General features: G+C 42.5%; 1 protein-coding gene across 15 annotated transcripts in view; it reads left to right on the plus strand.

Annotated features, from left to right (window-relative positions):
• Nucleotides 1-15,000, plus strand: part of LOC113809324 (band 7 protein AGAP004871) — a 1,059,488-nt gene that overhangs the window by 909,125 nt on the left and 135,363 nt on the right. For 5 of the 15 annotated variants that reach the window (XM_070137921.1, XM_070137923.1, XM_070137922.1 and 2 more), the window contains exon 2: nt 14,798-15,000. This exon is cut by the window's right edge and continues 133 nt beyond it. The exons of the other annotated variants lie outside the window; for them this stretch is intronic. The gene's annotated coding sequence lies outside the window, so the exon portion shown is untranslated. The remainder of the gene's footprint in view (nt 1-14,797) is intronic. 15 annotated transcript variants of the gene reach the window in all.

Consider the following 15,000-nt stretch of genomic DNA (forward strand, 5'->3'; position numbering starts at 1 on the left):
TCCCCTCCTCTCCTCTCTTTCTTCCCTCCTCCCCTCCTCACCCCTTCGTTCTTCTTCACCTCCTTCCATCCCCCCTCCTCCACCTTCACCTCCCTCCCATCCCTTTCTTCTCCTTCACCTTTCGGCACCTTCTTCTCTCCCTGGAACCTCACCCCTCGCCCTCCATCCCCCTCGACCCCTCTGGCCCTCCCTCTTCTCCCTTGCCCTCCATCCCCCTCGACCCCTCTGCCCCTCCCTCTTCTCCCTTGCCCTCCATCCCCCTCGACCCCTCTGCCCCTCCCTCTTCTCCCTCTCCCTTCGCCAGCAGTGCCATTGACGGTGATCGGACCTCTAGTAGGTTGTCAGAGAGCCGTGGATCAGGTTGGCGTTATGCTGAGTGCCGCTTAATCGCTTCGACAGCTCTCCTCGCGCCCTCTTTTCCCCTCGCTCGGTGTGTGTGTCCATCGGAACGCTCGTCTTCGGAAGCGGTTTTTTCCGTTCCGTGCCGTTCCGAACCGTTCCGTACCGGTTGTCGGTTTTAAGGTTTTTTTTCTGTGCTACGGTGTCGTGTGTCGAAGTCTCCCAGTGGGTTTGAGGCGTTCGGAAAAAAGTGTTGTTTTTTCACCCTGGAAAAAAGGGGCGAGTTTGCTTTATCTCCGAATTCTTTTATTTTATTTTATTTTTTTGGTTATATGTATCTTTTGTATCCCTTTTTAGTTTATTTGATTTCCACTCCTCTTTTTCCTCTTTTCCCCCCTTCTTCCCTATTTCGTGTCTCCCCTAGCATCATGTGTGATTCTCACGATTTGTGATTTCTACGTCTGGTAATTAGCGGAAGATTTTTTTCCGTTTCCTTCAAAATCTATTAGTTGAAAAGGAGACAAGAGAGAGAAAATCAAAGACGAACAAGGGGAGAGAGAGAGAGAGAGAGAGAGAGAGAGAGAGAGAGAGAGAGAGAGAGAGAGAGAGAGAGAGAGAGAGAGAGAGAGAGAGAGAGAGAGATAGCAGTAATAGAGGGAGGCCCTATTCTCTTAAGATTCCATCTTTAAAACCTTCCTGTTGGGACCGGCTATACGAGACACAAAAAAACGAGAACAGGATAAGAAAGAGATAGAGATAGTTAAAAGATATCATGATTAAAGAGTAGGGAGAATACTGAGAGAGAGAGAGAGAACGAGAGAGCGAGAGAGAGAGAAAGAGAAAGAGCGAGAGAGCAAGAGCAAGAGCGAGAGAGAGAGAGAGAGCGAGAGCGAGAGAGAGAGAGAGAGAGAGAGAGAGAGAGAGAGAGAGAGAGAGAGAGAGAGAGAGAGAGAGAGAGAGAGAGAGAGAGAGAGGCTCCCGGAAAGGACGACCAATTACGCGCGGGTCGTTACACTGAAACGCAAATGACTCCTCGAAACTCAAGGAAATAAGTGAAAATTTGTTTTCTATATTTTCTTTTCATTTTTAGTCTGTTAGTTTTGGTCCGCTTTTAGTATTATTATCTGATGTTAGTGATAAAAATGGTGATCGTGATATAAATGATGATAATGGTAAAGATAATGATAATAGTAATAATGATAGTAATGGTGATGGTAATAATAATGATGATATTTATGATATAGTAATGGCAATGATCAATATGATTTTGAGAATTGTAATGGTCATAATGATAGTAATAACCATTAATATTAATATTATAATTACTAGAACTACTAATGATATTGTTATTATCATTGTTGTTGATGATATTAATATCCTCATCGTTAAAGTTATCATAACAATTATTTTACGATCATGATCATCATAACTGTCCTTTTCTTCTTCTCCTCCGTCTTCTTTTCCTTCTTTTTCTGTTTTATAGCCCCACCCTGAGGCACAAGCATTTCCGAGCAGTACGTGTGCATGGCAAAGGAAAGCATTAGAGAGGGTGTAAAGGTGTTCCCTGCATGAGTCACCCCCCCCCTTCTCTCTTTTTTCATGGGCAACATAACGTGGAATCGTTGGTTTGATGTTGCTCTGTGTGACCAACATTCTTCATATTTATTTTTCTTTTTCTGCCTTTTCTTCGTATTTTTTTTTCTCTCTCTTTCTTCTTTTGTCTTTCTTTTTTGTGTATTATTTTTCTTCTCCCTTTTTGTCTTCTTCATGTCCCTTTTCTTCTTCGATTTTTTCTTTTCTATGTTTATTTTTTTCTTTTCTTTAATATTCTTCTTCATCTATCTTTCTTATAGTTTGTTAGTGCTTGGAAATAATGTTTAGAAATTTGCGTTATTGGTGACAACGATCATGAAATAGAAACTAAATATATGATATATAAGGGTTTGAATAATATCAATACATTCGAAGATAAAGATGGGAGAGGAATCTATGTTACATTATTAATTTGATGCTCTGAATGATGCGTCAATTGCCAAGATTCAATTTTCACGAGAATATTGATAATGATATCATTGTCATTATCGAAATTACCATTACATTCTTAAATGATTAACACTAACCAATCCTCGTATTTAATGTATAACAATCCGTTATCATAACACATATAAAAGAAAGAAAAATACAGAAAAATATATATAGTTTAACAAAACAGTAAACTTGATTATCCCGACCATAATTTTTATAGATTATCCTCTGTTGTGACAGCAGGCAGCACTTGGCTATGTGTCAGCCCCCCGCTTGCTACGGGAGAAGCCAAATAATCGGTTCAAGACATTTTTAGATTCGTAAACGTTTGGCTTCGTCGTTTAGGGTTAAGAGCAGGAAGAGTAAAGCCTTAGTTTCGCTTTACATGAATTATCGTTTTATGTCATCACCATCGTTAGAATTATTCATCATTACCAGTCATCATTACTGTCATTATTATTGTTAAAAGGTTTGGTATGTTTGGGGAAATTGTAATGATTCTTTTTATTATTGTTGGTGTTATTTTTTTATCACATCATCATTGCCGTAATTATTGTTATTGTTATCATTAGCATTATTTTGGTCAAAATAGGGTAGTTATCTGTGTATCCCACCTCCCCACCCGGTTCATTTTTTTCGTTAAAAAGCATTCGTTTGGAAACTTAAATATCGTCATCGCATGTTAACCGGCCTTTGTGAGTGATGACATCAAAGAAATAACTCGAAAGCACGCGCCAAAAATAGATAAGTGAATGAAAAATGAAACGACTCTTTTTAAATGTCATCTTTAACGTTCAGCGGGCATTCTCTCCATATTTCATTATTTGTGTTATTGTTGAAATAAAACAATTAAAGTAGTTGTCACATTCATATGATTCGCATTTGGTATTTAAAAAAAAACATAAATGACGTTGTGTGTGCGTATGTGTGTATGTGTGCCTTTCTGTGTGTGTGTGTGTGTGCCTGTGTGTGTGTGTGGGTGTGTGTCTGTGTATGTGTGTGTGTGTGTGTGTGTGTGTGTATGTGTGTGTGTGTGTGTGAGTGTGTGTGTGTTTGTGTGTTTGCGTGTCTGTATGTGTGTGTACCGCCAAAATACATACATACGTATATACCTACACGTACGTATGCCCGAAAGGTAATGCCCACAACCGCCCTTGGAGCCTCCTAGCATTACACCGCAAATCCGGGCCGCGGAGGACCGCCCCAGAGGCTCATCCCGGGCGGCTGGGAGCAATTGCAGTGTCCCGGGGGCGCGCTCGATAAGGAGCCCCCAGTGTCTTCCAGATGATGATGATGGCTTCAACGGTTATTAAAGATGGAGTGAAATATGTGACGCTTATAGTCTCTCGTACTGTCCTCTCGACTTTCATATTCTTTTCGTGCTCTCGCGCTTTTTCACGTCCTTTTTGTGCGTGTGTGTTTCGGTTGGATGTTCTCTCTCGTTGACTTTTTTCGTTGTTCTCTCTCTCTCTCTGCTCTCGCTCTCCCTCTATCTATCTATCTATCTATCTATCTATCTATCTATCTCTCTATCTATCTGTCTCTCTCTCTGCTCTCTCTCTCCCTCTATCTATCTATCTCTCTCTATCTATCTGTCTCTCTCTCTCTTTTTTTTCTCTTCTCTTTTCTCTTTCTCTTCTCTTTTCTCTTTCTCTTCTCTTTTCTCTCTCTCTCTCTCTCTCTCTCTCTCTCTCTCTCTCTCTCTCTCTCTCTCTCTCTCTCTCTCTCTCTCTCTCTCTCTCTCTCTCTCTCTCTCTCTCTCTCTCTCTCTCCCCCCACTCCCTCGTACTCCAGGCCAACACAATGACACTTTAGAAGGCGTCTATCAAGCACGTCGATCAAGGTCAACCTCAGTCTAAGGAGGAGAGAGAGCGGGTCTAAGCCGGCCCATTACTCTTTCATCTTCCATCTCTTCCCTTTTCTTGCCTATTTTTGTCGCCATTTTGTGGTTCTTATTTATTCCTTTTGGCTTATTTCACCCTTCGTTATTATTTCCGCACGGACGGGCAAACACGCACGCACACACACATGCACACACGCACACATATGTATGTTTATATATAAATATATATATATATATATATATATATATATATATGTATATATATATAGATATATATATAGATATATATATAGATATATGTGTGTGTGTGTGTGTGTGTGTGTGTGTGTGTGTGTGTGTGTGTGTGTGTGTGTGTGTGTGTGTATATATATATATATATATATATATATATATATATATATATATATATATATTCATATATGTATATATATACATACATCTTATATATTCATACACACACATATATTTATATTGTGTATGTGTGCATGTGCATACATTATTTCCTGTTTTCTTTGTCTTTTTTTCATTTGTTTGATTATATTTCTCCCGTTCCTCGCAAAGCATACTTGCACCAGGACCTACTGGAGAAAATACTGTCATCGTTGTTTCTTAAAACCCCCGGAGTGCAAAAAACACAATAAAATCAGAGCCCCGGAGAGCTTTTTGTTTTAGTTATAATCATTTATTCCGCCCTGTAGATGCGTCGCACCTCAGCGTAAACGGTATCGGCGCGTTTGACATATCGTGCAAAGTCGCTAAAACTCTTGTGCTTGCCAGTGAACAATCGTACCCCGTATGGTGCACTGGACTAGCACTGGCAGTTGGTGCAGAATGAGAGATTTTACAGCCCCAGAGTGTAAGTACAAGCGATAGAAGAGTAGAAAGCTATAGACCCCAAGGTAAACCCACACCCTTGACTTGACCCCTTGACCCCTTGACCTCTTGACCTCATCAGTGGAAAGTTCACATGCTTAGAGACAGCACTGCAGGACCCAACTTACTTAAAAGTAACTGTACTTTTCAGATTTGTTTTCGTCTTAGTGGTAATAGGTAGCAGTCCTTTTGTGTGTACGCGCATGTTGGTATATATATATATATATATATATATATATATATATATATATATATATATATATATATATATATATATGCGTATATTTCCATATATATACAGTATATACTTTCATATATACATAACATGAAGGCACAACAAAATACTATTTTTCCTTTTACAATAAGGACAGACTCCAAAGATACAGGATCTCGTTGGCTCTCCCTGAGGAGCTTTGCCTCTCGAGATATTCCCTTCAGATGCGACGTCCAAGAAACAAGAAGTCAAGGAGAAAATGAAGAGATTAATTATTCTTAGGAGGAGGCGGCGGTTACAACCCCTTGTTCGGGAGGAATGTCGAATTATTGTATAATATTAGACGTTGGAGTTGGGGATGCTGTTATTTTGGAATCGTAAAATGTTAATCATGTTTTCTTTTTCTTTTTTTCTTAAATGTGTTTTACTAGTAGATATTTGCACTATAAGAGAACCTCACGTTTTAGAGCGTGCGTTTTATTACCAAACATTTTTACAATACCACACATACACCCTGGTATAAATATAGACCGATGTTTATGAAAGCACATATCTTCAAGCACATAACAAGCACCTTTTCCGAGAAAAATAGGTTTCCAGGGTCTGATATAAAAACATAAAATACCCGACGAGAAGCGTGTTGTTATCTCGCCCCATCTTCACCTGACAAACTCGCTGGTGCCTCGTCCTCAGGCCTCTTAAAGGCACAGATTTAGCCGCATATAAAAACAAATACAAGACGAAGAAGAGGTCGTGAAGACATTCAATATCCGTGTAAAGACGCTGTCAAGGCACGTAGAGTCGAGAGCGTTGTTGTGGAATCGCAAATATATGTTAATTCCATCATCTGGTGTTTCCTCACGTAAGCGAGGTCCGGGAAACCATCTATTGTTCTTGTCTCCAGCAGAAGCTCCTTTTTATGCGTGTCTATAGTCAGCTGTCTTCAATGTGCCTTTTTGAGTCTTGTTGGGAGCGGTTGCGTCATCATTTTGGGGAATATTTGGCGGTTGTGGTACAGCGGGCCCAGCTCTACCCACGCAGGGCGAAAGCTGTGTAATTGATTGCATAACTTCACTCATTAACTATCTCCTTAATTGATGTGTATATTGAACAGCGCACCAAATAAAGGCCATGAAGGAAGATAGACTGCAGAACAAAGGGACGCAAACGAAGATGCGGCCACACTGTGCAACACACATACGCCGAGTTCAAGAAATGATACTTTTATGTCCCAAATGATCTTAATTGTGACTTTAGCCCTTAATCATGTGTCGTTTTTGCAGTGCTATTATGCGATGCGGTCTCGGCTGACCAAGTGTCAAGTGCGATTCCCTCAACACACGACGACGCTCGCAAAAATGACACACGGCTTTGCATAGTAATCCAGCAATATTGCAAGCCCTTGCCTTTGACAAACGACGTTCCCCGAGACAGCTAAATCCGTTGCACACGTGATATTGCCATGTTGCAAGTCTACCAGACGGACCTGAATATGTCTTCGTCGCTACTTGAATATTAAACAATATTCCTCAAGTCAATAGGGACAGAAACAGCCGTAGCGTGAATTCTCAATTACATTTTGAGAACGAGACACGAGGCCGGCCAAAAGGGGGGCGGGGGAGGGGGCTACGGCCAAGCGGAATTAATATATTTCCTCGTTCTCGTCGAAGCGTTGTTTGGCGCTGGGGAAGCAATTCGCCAAATTCCGTGATTTATGCGACATCCGAAGCCGTAAACGACTATTCATGGCATTAAATGAGAGTTTCACCCAAAAAGGTTAAAAATGATGGGACGCTAAAAGTGCCCACGTCAAAATATGATGGCAAAATGGCGGCATTAAAAGTATAATTCGCAGTCAAGGAAAAAAACAAAAATTCCTGATTAATCAATTGGCGAGTTCGATGATGGGACGATAAAATCATTTTCCCAAAAAGTAATTACTGTTTTTGTGATATGATGCAAAGTCTCCGCAAAATCACTTTGACAGAATATGAACGTGCTATTATTAGTCGAGTTGGGGGGGGGGGAGAGACTCCTCTCTCTGTCTGCCTCTCTCTCTCTCTCTCTCTCTCTCTCTCTCTCTCTCTCTCTCTCTCTCTCTCTCTCTCTCTCTCTCTCTCTCTCTCTCTCTCTCTCTCTCTCTCTCTCTCTCTCTCTCTCTCTCTCTCTCTCTCTCTCTCTCTCTCTCTCTCTCTCTCTCTCTCTCTCTCTCTCTCTCTCTCTCTCTCTCTCTCTCTCTCTCTCTCTCTCTCTCTCTCTCTCTCTCTCTCTCTCTCTCTCTCTCTCTCTCTCTCTTCTCTCTCTCTCTCTCTCTCTCTCTCTCTCTCTCTCTCTCTCTCTCTCTCTCTCTCTCTCTCTCTCTCTCTCTCTCTCTCTCTCTCTCTCTCTCTCTCTCTCTCTTTCTTCGTATGTGTGTGTGTGAGTGTGATTGATTCTCGTTTTTATATCCGTTTTCTTGTTAGTCTGTCCTTCCTCCCGAATTTACCATCCTACTCCTCTTATTTCTTTTTTCATCAGCTTGTCCTTTATCAACCGTTTATCTAAGTGTTTACACCCTTACTGCCATCTCTTATCCTTATCTCCTCATTCTCCTTCCTCCCTTACCCCCCACAAAGCCCCACCAGATGACCGTAGAACAAATAACCCAAAGAAAAGAAAGAGAAAATAAAAGGAAAGAAAACGGAAGGGACGAAAAAGATCATCTTTGTTATCCTTACATCGCGAAGGGTTTACAAAGAAACGATTTTGCATGAGAGACCTGGTTCGTTTTTGGGTCGATTTGCTCGTCTTTTTCGTTCTTCGTTTTTCGTTTTTATATTGGTGGTGGAGCAGATTTTTTTGTGTTTGTTTGTTTGTTTGTCGGTGAAGCAGATGCATTGCACCCTTGTTTGGTTGGTTGTGTGTTTGGTTGCGTGTGTGTCCCTTGTCCCTTGTTTTCCTATAACAGGACCTGCTGTGAGTACGAATCTTTTAGATGTACACTTTTCTCTCTAGCAAATCATCTCTCTAGCTGTTCCTTTGCCTATCTACTTATCTACATGTCTGTCTATCAGCCTGTCTCTATATTTATCTACCTCCTCCTCCCACTTCTCCACCTTTTTCATCTTGCAGTTTTTGTTACAATAACACTGCCTTTCGTAATGCAAACTGAAGACCTAGCGAGAAGAGCAGATGGCACGAGGGTGTTTACGGGGATCATTGTAAACATTGCTGTTTGGAGGTCTTTGTTTTAGAGGAGGAAAAAGGAGAAGAAAAGGAAGGATAAGATAGATGGATGAATAGGTAGAGTGAGAGTGAGAGAGAGAGGGGGGAGGGAGAGGGAGGGAGGGAGGGAGGGAGGGAGAGAGAGAGAGAGAGAGAGAGAGAGAGAGAGAGAGAGAGAGAGAGAGAGAGAGAGAGAGAGAGAGAGAGAGAGAGAGAGAGAGAGAGAGAGAGAGAGAGAGAGAAAGAGAGAGAAAGAGGGAGAGAGAGAGAGAGATCATTGATCAAGGGATAACTCTAGGAGAAGAAGAGATGGAAAGAAGATGATAAGAAAGATGCATTCACAAAAATGAAGAAGGAGAGGGAAAGAGAACGCGAGAGAAAGATCGAGTGACGGGAAAGTAGGTCAGGAGAAAGAGACAGAAGGACGTAGGGCAGTAGGGGAACATTTTTTTCCCCTAGATGATGTTTTATGATACACAGATGAGGAGAGACGTCATGGTTAGCGAATTTCTAGGGAAAAAAAATTAAGGGTACAAACTTTATGTACAACGTAGGAGAACTTATTAGCTGGGTAAGTCGAGTGTTCAAACGTCCGCAGAATGGATATACACTAATTTGGTAATTATGTGCTTCAGTATAGTTGGTATAATTATGGTCAAGAAGCGCGAATGTAGTTTAGAATTATAGAAGAATCTTGAATACTTAGATTTTTTCTTATTCTTGATATTTCCTATATAATTTATCTATGTATCTGTTTTATTGTGTGTTGCTTTTTTATCAATCGAAGGCTTGAAATAATCTCCCATTATTCCGCTCATAGTTTAAAGGATCAACACCTTGGCTTTATACAGGATTTGTGTCTTAGATTATCCATTTTAATCCTTGGCCCCCACCGTGTTGTTCGTCCCTTGTGGTTATGGCAGTGAATAATGATGTTGCTGAGGCTAACTGTTGGCCATAACAAAGATGAATCACCTAGAAGACCTATTTACCCCTACCCTACCCCAGCCCCCTGCCCACCTTCTGTCGCTCATTCTCTCTCTCTCTCTTTCTTTCTCTCTCTATCTCCCTTTCTTTCTTTCTTTCTTTCTTTCTTTCTTTCTTTCTTTCTTTCTTTCTTTCTTTCTTTCTTTCTTTCTTTCTTTCTTTCTTTCTTTCTTTCTTTCTTTCTTTCTTTCTTTCTTTCTCTCTCTCTCTCTCTCTCTCTCTCTCTCTCTCTCTCTCTCTCTCTCTCTCTCTCTCTCTCTCTCTCTCTCTCTCTCTCTCGCTCGCTCTCTCTGTTTTCCTTCTTTCCTCACCACCATCTTCTTTCTCTTCCTGTTCTACCATTTATCCTAGATTTTTGTGTAGCAGTTTCTACACCCCGTTTGTAGTTTGAAGAACATATCCCCTTATGGTGTTATTTTTCTCTTTCTTAACGACTAAAGACACATATGATAGGGAAAGAATGTGCACGAAGTAACGTTACTGCAAGGTTGAGATGACCTGCAAAGACATGACTGAAAGAGGTGAATGGCAGGAGCGTGGCTGAGAGAGATGATCAGCAAAGACATGACTGAGAGGACAGGGAAAGGCATGATAGAGGGAGATGACTGGCAAAGACACGACTCAAAGCAAAGACATGACTCAAGAATGACATGACAGAGAAAAAGATGACTGGCAAAGACATGACTCACAAAGCGAAGACATGACTCGCAAATAGCATGACAGAGAGAGATGACTGGCAAAGACATGACTCGCAAATAGCACGACAGAGAGAGATGACTGGCAAAGACATGAGTGATGCTTCGTTTAAAGTGGAAGGAAAACAGTCTGAGTGGGCTCTGGAGGCCGGCCGATAGGAGCCTTAAGCAGAGGATCTCCAGAGATTAAATGGCTTACGTGATTTATGGTCTTGATTTTTTTTTTTTTTTTTTTGGGGGGGTAGGGTTATCTTTTCTCTTTATTCGGATTTCCCTTTGTTTTATTTTGTTTGTATATATATATATATATATATATATATATATATATATATATATATATATATATATATATATATATATATATATATATATATACATACATCTGTGGGTGTGTGTGTGTGTGTGTAGATAGATGGATAGATAGATATGAATATGTATATATATATATATAATATATATATATATATATATATATATGTGTGTGTGTGTGTGTGTGTGTGCGTGTGTGTGTGTGTGTGTGTGTGTGTGTGTGTGTGTGTGTGTGTGTGTGTATGTGTATGGATAGATAGATAGATAGGAATATGTATTTATGTATGTATGTATTTTTTGTGTATGTGTGTGTGTTTCTTACTGATTATTTATTTGTATGCATATCCATTGCTATCCCTTCTCCCCTTTTTGGCTGATGAACATTATGGACTTTTTGTGCGTATGTGTGGGGTGGGGGGTGAGGCTGATTTTTTTCATTTCCTCAGGGATTAGGAAGATGTAACGAACGTGAGATTTTAGTCTTCGGTGAAAGTTACGTTATAAGTCGCACTCCCACTCGCTTTCTTGATTTACATATGATGATTACTAAGAGGAAAAATTCACCCGGGCTTTTTAGCCTTTTAGTCTTTGGGCTGATGTAGGAGACTCGCTAAAGAGCCTCTATTTCACCCTCGAGAAGCCTTTCCAAATGTCTACAGTGAGACGACCTTTTGATGGCTCTCGCTGACAAAGGGTCGGCACTCCTTTAAATTTTCCAGTATCACACTCGCGTACCTTTCATACGAGTCTTCTGCTGCTGCGCCGCTTCTTGTGCCGCTCCTGTTCCGATCCTCTCCTTCTTTGGAATCTTGTACTCCTCATCCTCCTCCTCCAGCTCTGTCTCCTCCTCCTCCTCCAGCTCTACCTCATCCTCATCCTCATCCTCATCCTCCTCCAGCTCTACCTCCTCTTCCTCCTCCTCCAGCTCTATCTCCTCCTCCAGATCCTCCTCCAGATCCTCCTCCATCTCATCCTGCTCTCCCTCCTCCTCCTCCTCCAGCTCTACCTCCTCCTCTTCCTCCTCCAGCTCTACCTCCTCTTCATTTCCTCCTCCACCACCCCCTTCTCCTTTTCATTCTCCTCCTCCTCCTCCACCACCACCCCTCCTCCTTTTCCTCATCCTTCTTCCTGTTCCTCTTCCTCTTTCTCTTCCTTCTTTCTTTACTCTGCCTCCTTTTTCTCTACCCTTGCCTCCCTACCCCGTCTTTTCCGCCCTCGTGTTCTCTCCTTCTACCATCCCACCCCAGCTGCCCCATCATTTCCTGCTCCTCTTACTCCTCTTTCTCTCTCTTTGTTCCTCCTCTTTTCACCCATCCTTTCCACTCCCCCTCATCTTCCTCTTTTCCTGTCTCCCCTTCTACACCTTACTACCACTCCCTCCACGCCTTTTTCATCCCTCCCCCCCCTCCCTCTCCAGCGAACCGAGGAGGAGACACACCGCCAAAGTGAATATTAAGCACCTGAGCGAGAGGACTTAACGGCACTGCGGTCTGATCTTGGCTGCAGTGCCACCCTCTCCCCCTACCCATTACCCCCTTCCCCCTCTCTCATCTCCCCACCCCCGGCCATCTCCCCCACCCCCCGGCCATCTTCCTCTCCCCCTGCCCATCTCCCTCACCGGCCTGCCGATTTCTCCCTCCCCCACACCCATCTCCCTCTCCCCCTGCCCATCTCTCCCTCCCTTCCCCCATCTCCCTCCTCCACACCCATCTCCCTCTCCCCCTACCCATCTCCCCCACACCCACACCCATCCCCCCCCATCCCCATATCCCTCCCGTAGTCATCATGGGTCGACTTCTTCTACCTGGCCTTGTCCTTAGCATGGATGATTGTTAAGCGGCCATCTTGTACCCTTTTATTGTCTTCGTTTTTCCGTTCGTTTGGATTCGTTTTGTGTGGGTGAGCGTGTCCGGCGTTGGAATATCATTGAATTCTCTGGATATATATACATGTGTGTGTGTGTGTGCGTGTGTGTGTCTGTGCATGTGTGTTTGTGTGTGTGTGCGTGTGTATAGTTTTTTGTGTATATACTAGACAGACCAATAGATAGGTAGATTAACACGCAATTTTTATTTCTTCTTCTTAATATTACTCCTTTTCTCAAATTTAGAAAAAACAAACGCAGGTAGAAATGACTGATCGATTGCAGTCCTCTCACGATAGACTGTCAGAAATGAGGTCATTTGTCCGAACGCTTGTCAAATGCATGGAGGCCTATGCCATCCCCCGTGTAGGCCTAAATGACTCTGACACGCCGAGCATTGAGTCATTAATCACACTCGGAGTCAGGTGTTCTCAGGTCGCTGACTCACCAACGGTTGTAAACAGATTATGATGGATGTCTGTGCGCCCCTATGTTGCCTGGGCCAGCTCTGTGTGGGATGTTTTACGTCGGATGTTTTACGTCGGTAGTTTTCATGTGTATTTATGAATTCTTGCTACAAAATTGCGTTGGGATGTTTGTTTGTGTTATGGTAAGTCAAAAGGAAGAGTAGTTGTTTATACGATTCAGTACTACGTAATGCGAACACACATGTACACATTTGGTATGACGGCACAGAAAAGGGAATCTGACAAAGGTGCAATACACGATAAAGTGTATTGGGTGCTTGCAGATTTGCACACACACACACACACACACACACACACACACACACACACACACACACACACACACACACACACACACACACACACACACACACACACACACACACACACACACACACACACACACACACACACACACTCACTCACTCACTCACTCATTTACACTAATCGGGCACCACTTAGTGTCCTCAAGGTAATTAGTTACACATGATTTGTAAGTATGGTAAGAAATGAAAGGTATTTAAAGTGACAAGAAGGATTAGTGCCCCACCGTCCACCCCCCCTTCATCCTGTCATATAATGTGCTTGTCAGTCTGTCAGTCTGTCATGAGTACTTGAGGTGCTAATCATTTAAAGTACATGTGTCATGTAGATATCAAATAAATTTTTAACATTCAGACAGATATTTTCATTCCTTGTTTTTATCATTTGTTTCATGTACATTTCTTTAATTATTTTGTGGCGGGATTTCTGTAAACACCATACCATTTCTGTCGTTCATCCTTGATGTCTGTCAAGCGTGTGTATTCGGCTTGGCAGATCATGACAGAAGGCGCCATTCTTGCTCCCACACGTGTGACACTCTCCACCCCCCCCCCCCCAACTCAACAGAATTTTAGAATTACAAGACTTTATTTTTTCTTTGATACGTTTCCCAGTCAGTTTGCATGATTGCTAGTTCTCCTCACCTTAAAAAAAAATACCGTTAATTTAAATTTGTTCGCTTTTGACCGCCCTTGAATAGAGAAATCAAGCTGCTTTAAAATGCACGTTGTTATAGTGTCAATATGGCACAGATTTGATTAGTTTAGCATTCCAAGCAGTGTTGATTGAACGCAAGCGACTTTCGGCCTTATGGAGTGTGGCAACGTCCCAGTGTCAGAATTCCTTTGGGAAATGTAAAGCGAGACACACAGGTTATATGTGTAACGCAAAATAAATGACAGAAACCTGATCACTGTGTCATTCCAAAGTCATTTATAAACGGCCAGGACAGTAACGCCCCTTTGTATTAACCCGTGAGTTAAGTCCCGTCACTAAACTCTATCTAACTTTGGCTTCATCTCTAATGTAGCTCCTGCCCTTGTGTCACCTCTTGGCACCGACCTGGCACTAGTGAGGGTGGGTCGAGGTTGGGGGAGGGGAGTGAGGACTGGGAGGGGGAGGGAGGTAGGGAGAGGGGACGGAAGGGGACGGGGATATAGGGGAGAGGGACTAGAATGGGAGGGGTTTCGAGCCCCGACATCTCCACCTCCACCTCGTTCCACACCCATAAAACCCCGTGTGAGAACCAGAGGCGTGCGTGTGTGTGTGAGCGCCTGGCATCAGTGATGAGGAAGAGCGGGCAACACTCACTAGGTCGTCGCTCTTTTCCTCTCTTGATAAATTAAAGCAAGTGGATTCAGTGTCTCGTGTCTGTGTCTCCGTCTTCATCAGATTTCTTTGGTTTTAGTGTTATTTTTACATTATATTTTCCTCGTGATTCGCTCTCTTTTACCGCACTGTAGCCTGAAGTCTCGGCATTGACAGTGATTTATCGAACGCGGATGCCACTTTCTGCCGAATCGTGGTATCTTTCTTTATTTAAATGGTATTCCCTTAATCGCGGACGAAGCACCGAAAATCGAAAAGAATAGAGGAAAGAGAAGATGAGAGAAAGAAAGAAGTGAAAGCATTAACCTCATCTCTTCTTTGTAGGTAACAATGCAGAGAAAGAAAGAGAGAGAAAGTCGAAACTAAAATGCCCGACTTAGAGAACCTTGACATTCGGCAGCTGGAAACGATACACTCATGAGCGCCTTGAGTTCGTGGGCAAAGGAGAAAAGGTGTGAGTGGATCCAGATATAAACCCAGTCGCGAGTGAGGTGGAGGAGGGGTCGCCCGCCAACCTACCCACTCAC

This window comes from Penaeus vannamei, chromosome 23 (genome assembly GCF_042767895.1).
Source record: "Penaeus vannamei isolate JL-2024 chromosome 23, ASM4276789v1, whole genome shotgun sequence".
NCBI classification, from domain to species: domain Eukaryota; kingdom Metazoa; phylum Arthropoda; class Malacostraca; order Decapoda; family Penaeidae; genus Penaeus; species Penaeus vannamei.